A 6,000-nucleotide genomic window follows, 5' to 3' on the forward strand; every position below is an offset into this window, starting at 1 on the left:
TCTAAGAGGGCAGAGACTAACATTCTAAAAACAAACAACAGGTTGCCTTGTATGTCTTCTCCAGCCAGCCTGACTTTATAGGGAAGAAGCAAAAAGATAGGCAATCAATCATCCCAGAGCTCAATCTTGCCCCTTGGGTCAGGTTCTCAGCTGCATTTCTGAGATCTGTGATGTTTATACCTCTTTACTTATCATCACTTCCACTTTTCTGTCATGCTCTGGAAGTCTGGGCTCAGCTAGTTCTTGGAACCCTGAAGTCTACTTCATGTGTAAGGACATCAGCCTCCTACTCTTCCTGTGGCATATAGGCTAGACGGAGAAGGTGAGATTTCAAAACAAAACAACCATTAACTGTGTTTTTATATTGTTAAATGGCCTATACATGTAGATTTCTTTAAACAATATTGAGTACACATGTGTCACATAGAACATAAAAGTGCCCTAGTCAGTAACTCTTGTCCCCTACCAATGTATGAGAGCTCCTACAAAACAAATGATGAAATGTAAACATCTTAACTCATCTATCCAGAATTCTCCTTCATTTTAGTGATAAAATTGTTGGGGAATATTATTTTAAGGTATGTTACTTTTGTTTATGTTGTGTTTAACTCTGGGAAGCTGTGTTACTTTTCCTGTCTAAAACACCTGAGAGTCTAATAAAGAGCTGAATGGCCAATAGAGAGGCAGGAGAAAGGATAGGTGGGGCTGGCAGGCAGAGAGGAGAAATCTGGGAGAAAAAGAAGGAGTAGCCAGAGAAGGAGAAGGGCATCAGGAGCCAGCCACCCAGCTACACAGCAACCCACAAAGTAATAAATAATGAAAGGTATACAGAAATAGAGAAATGTAAAAGCCCAAAGACAAAAGCTAGACAGGATAATTTAAGGAAAGCTGGCTAAGGTCAGGCATTTATAATTAAGAATAGACCTCCATGTGTGATTTATTTGGGGGCTGAGTGATGGGCCACCCAAAAGAGCACAGACAAACAACAACAATAAATGATTCAGGTGTTTAAAAGTTTAAGGGAAATATGTTAAAAATATAAAAAAAAAAAAGATGCTGATAACCCTAACTTTTCTACTGAGTGAGAAAAGGCCACTATTCCTGGGTTTCAGCTGTGTGAAGCTCCGAATTAATAACCACAGCCAGTGGCTTGCTGTGGACCAGAGATGTGACTTGACTTTGAGTCCCATGAACATCTCACAAGTTAGATACACATCTGCTTTTTAGTGTATGGACCCTGCCTGATTCCTGGAACTGTGACTACGATCAATTTTACTTCTAGGATTAGATTGTAATAAATGGCACATTTGAGTTGAAGAATATAAGATTTGCCTGGGAAGATAATCTGACTAAAGCATATGAATCTTTTTGATCTAGAGACAAGTCAGAGATGAAGTGAGACATGAGACAAGAAGATAACTTGGCACCCTACTGCTGGTTTGAAGATGTAGGAAGCTGAGGGATAAGGAGGCATATGAGTGGCTTTTAGGAACTAGAAACATCCCTGGCCAATTGCCTGTGAACAAATGTGACTTCATTCCTACAAACACAAAGAACTGAAATCTGACAACACACTGATCAGTTTGGGAGCAATGCTTCTCCCCAGAACGTAGCAGAACTCAGCCCGTTCGACATCTTGACTTCAGCCTCAAGATAGACCCTGAGATCCTACGGCGTCCCATACCATACTGTTGATGTATAGGCATGAATTGATACATGGACACAGTTTTAAGATAATAATTTGTGATGATTTGACATACATCAATAGCAAACTACTGCAATGCCAATAACAGAAAAACAAACGCCTGTCTGGACACTGCACAGCAGCAAAGACGAGCAGAGATTTTAAAGCAGTCAAAATCCAAAGCAAGCTACCTACAAAATGAATTATTTTTTCTTTGGGACAGGATTTCATGTAGCCTCGGCTGTTCTCAAGCTCACTGTGTGGCTAGGGATGACCTTGAATTCCTGATCTTCATCCTCCTGTTTCTAGAGTGCTGGGATTATACAAAAGAGATGCCATTCCTTGTGTTATATAGTGCGAGGGATCCAACCCAGAGCCTCAAGCATGCTCCAGAGTACTCTACCAGCTGAGCTACATCCCCGACTCTGCATGCATCAGTCCAACATCTGGCCTCTCAACTGCAATAAGGAAGGTTGGATGACTGCAAAACCATAGTTTCAAACATCTGAAAGAAAGTCAGTCAGTCTAGAGCAGTGGTTCTCAACTTCCTTAGTGCTACAACTCTTTAATATAGTTTAATATAGTTCCTCAGGTGACCCTGACCATAAAATTATTTTCTTACTACTTCATAGTTATAATTTTGCTACATTTATGAATTGTACCAATTCATAAATAAATATTGTAAATATTTTTGAAGACAAAAGTTTGTCAAAAGAGTTGTGACCCAAAGGTTGAGACCCGCTAGTCTAGAGCAACATGACCAGACAAACCACCTTTAAATAAATAATAAACGAATAAAAATGCTCTCAAGAAAACAAAAAACAAAGTATTCTTTCCAAATAGTCACTTTTTAAAAGAGTGTTGTGGAGAAAAGCAAAATGGTCAAAAGGAAAATCTGAAATACCCAGAAGAACAGTGAGCTAAGAAAATGATAACTAAGCTAGCTTTGAAAATTCACTATATAAAAAAATAACTAAAATGTAAGATGAGAAAAAGCCTGAACAATAATAATGTACAAAATCAGGAAGCTGTGATTGGAAATTGGTGTTCATGTATGAATTCACATCTATCATAAGGCTTGGTGTGCCTAGGATCTCTAGGGCTGTCTCGAGGCTCAAGTCAACATGTCAAACAGGATGAGTTCTGCTAGAACGTGGGGGAAGCATTGCTTCCAAACTGATCAGTTTGTTGGCAGTTTTAATAATAAATCTTTTTCAATATAATAAATCTGCGACTCCTTTGTATTATTCCAGAGGAGAATCTAAGGCCCAAATTTATTTGCTTAGCTCACCACTATATATCTATGTGAAGGAGAAAAGAATAACTTTCACTCTTAAAGATTACTTAATTTTAAAATATAATTCTTCCTGCTATCACCTACTCTGTTGTTGCCCCAGCCCCCTACCCTGGCAATGGTCCCCTCATACTTTCCTGGTTTCTGCAGTTACTCTGGGCTATGTGCTCCCATCTGAAGATTTGAAGCTAGAAGCCTTCAATGAGATAGCACATGAGATGTATGCCTTTCTAGGTCTGGGTTACTTCTCTCAATATGATCTTTTCTAGTTCCATCCATTTATCCACAAAGCTCGTGATTTTGTTTTTCTTTATAGCTGACTAATATTCTATAGTGTATATGCACCACACTGCCCAAACTTGAGCTGAACAAGGATGACATCAATGGACATGCCAAAGTGGATGTGGAAACGCCCATAAGACCTCAACCTTACACAAAGAACTACAGGCAAATGAGGAAAACTGGGATCTGGAGAAATAGTCTTCCCCAGGAATGAGCATAGAAGCTGGAGAAAGAGTATTCCCCAGGGATGAGCACACCAATTGGTTACAAATACCTAATGGTCAGCCCTGAAAACCTACATGAGGAGCCGGGCGGTGGTGGCGCACGCCTTTAATCCCAGCACTCGGGAGGCAGAGCCAGGCGGATCTCTGTGAGTTCGAGGCCAGCCTGGGCTACCAAGTGAGTCCCAGGAAAGGCGCAAAGCTACACAGAGAAACCCTGTCTCGAAAAACCAAAAAAAAAAAACAAAACCTACATGAGTGAACAAGGTATATTTAGGAATATATGTGTGTGTGTGTGTGTGTGTGTGTGTGTGTGTGTGTGTGTGTGTACATATACATATGCATGTAATAACAATAAATGAAACAAAAAGAGGCCATGAATTTGAAAGAGATCAAGGAGGGATACATGAAAGAGAGTTTTCTTTAATGGTGTGATCCCTGGTAGGTTGACCACACTCCAAGGCATGCCCCACACGAAAGAGTAGTTTGGAAACACAAATTGGACTCAGTAAGATAGAAGGGGAAAGTAGAGGATGAGGAGAGGGAAGAGAGCTCAAAATTAAATGGGTGAAGAGGTAGGGGAGGATCTAGGAAGAGTTGGAAGTAAAAATGATCAAAACACAGTATATGAAATTCTCAAAGAATTAGTAAAAATATTACTAAAAATAAAATTATATATTTTAAATGAAATAAAGTAGTGACAAACACTACAATATGGATGAAAAAAATTACAACGGGAGATTTTTTTTTATATGAATGGTCTAGAACTGTCAAATCTGTAGAAATAGAAAGTAGAGGAATGATTGTTGAGAAATGAAGAGAAAGTAAGAAGTTGGGGGTGAGAGGTGATTGATAAAGGATATGGGGTTTCCTTGCATGGTGAAAATATTCCATGACTATGATGGTGGCTCCACAGCACTATGATTATACAGGTACACATTGACTTAATATTGGTGGGTAAATTTTATGATACTGACTTATATCCAAATAAAATTGATGCTACAATTTTGTAAATATTTTAAATGTATACTATCTTTAAAACTTTAACCTACCAGACCCAGAGTCCCCCTAGCTCTTTACCACCACCTCTTTTAGCCTTTCTTCTAGGCCATCCCCATCCCTTTGTGATACATACAAACCCACAGAACTGCTCTCTACCAGAGACCTTTGGTGCTCACACTGGTCTGGGACTCAGGTAGCCTGCATTTATTATCCTTCCCATCCAGCATTCTGGTCTCTCCAGATTCACTCTCGCTCCTGTAGTCTGTCTGCAGGCTTGCCTCCTCCCACTACACCTCCGCTCCCCCTGGGGACTCGGCTTCTTTGTGTGAACCTAGGGTTCCCTAGTTCTTCCCACTGCTCCTCTCAGCCTGTACACTTAGGACACAGAATCAGGTGGTTCATGTGGCTCTGTACCAAGTACCTCCTTCCTGTGCTCTTGCTCCCATGGTACCAGAAAATGCTATGCAAGTTGCCATCGGAGGGATGCAACTAAAGAATCCTGCCCAGCGGCAATACCTGTGAATCACAACAATGACCAGCATGGCAGGCAAGATATCCATATGGTTGAATTAAGAGTCATTCGCATATTGGTGATAACCAACAGCTGTCTAATTGAACCTAAGTCCCATGCCCCAGGAGGGCAATCATACCTGGTAGCGAAAACCTAACCAGCTTCCCTGGGTTAGCACTGGCATGGACCTTAGAAAAGAATCTACCACCATAGTTTTGCTAACCAGAATAATTACACTCCAAATCTCATCCTTACATGCACAGACAAGTGTGGGTAGCTGCCACACCTCATCAAAGAAGCCTCCATTTACAGCAAATAGAGACTATCACCAAAAAAAAAAAAAAAAAAAAAAAAAAAAACACAACTGAACACAATATAGAGATCAACAGATGGGGGGGGGGGGTGAATCCCAGCTTCAGTGGATACCTCTATATCACAGCTCCTACATCTATGGCTCAGGGAACACTTCAGAAGAGAGTGTGAAAAGATTGTAAAAGCCAGAACACCAGGAAGTCATCTGTGAAAGTTTCTCCTAGAAATAGCTGAATAAACAAGACTGGAACAATGGCAGTATCAATGGGCATGATGACATGGAGGGGAATAAAATGTCATGGGGCCCACCCACAGACAAATAACTATAGGCCACTAATGACCACTAGGAGAAGAATTAGCCCAGAGATAAGTCTCCTTATTGGTTGTCCAGTGCACAGTGGTCAGCCCTGAATCTATATACACATAAACAACAAAAACAGACTCAGCAGGTTGATTATATATTTGTACATATATATACTGATATATGAAACAATAATAATCAAAGAAACAGAGGCTATCAGCTTGAGTGTGGTGAGGTCATAGGAGGGGTTGGAGGGAAAATACCTGAGAAGGGGCTAGAGGGATCAAAGGGGGAAAATGATGTAATTCTCTTTCAACTGAAAATATAAATAAATAAACTTTCACTATTAATTTGATTGGATTATGTAACTTTTTTTTTCATCTCCAAGGGGCT

The sequence above is a fragment of the Peromyscus eremicus genome, chromosome 11 (genome assembly GCF_949786415.1).
Source record: "Peromyscus eremicus chromosome 11, PerEre_H2_v1, whole genome shotgun sequence".
Lineage (NCBI taxonomy): Eukaryota > Metazoa > Chordata > Mammalia > Rodentia > Cricetidae > Peromyscus > Peromyscus eremicus.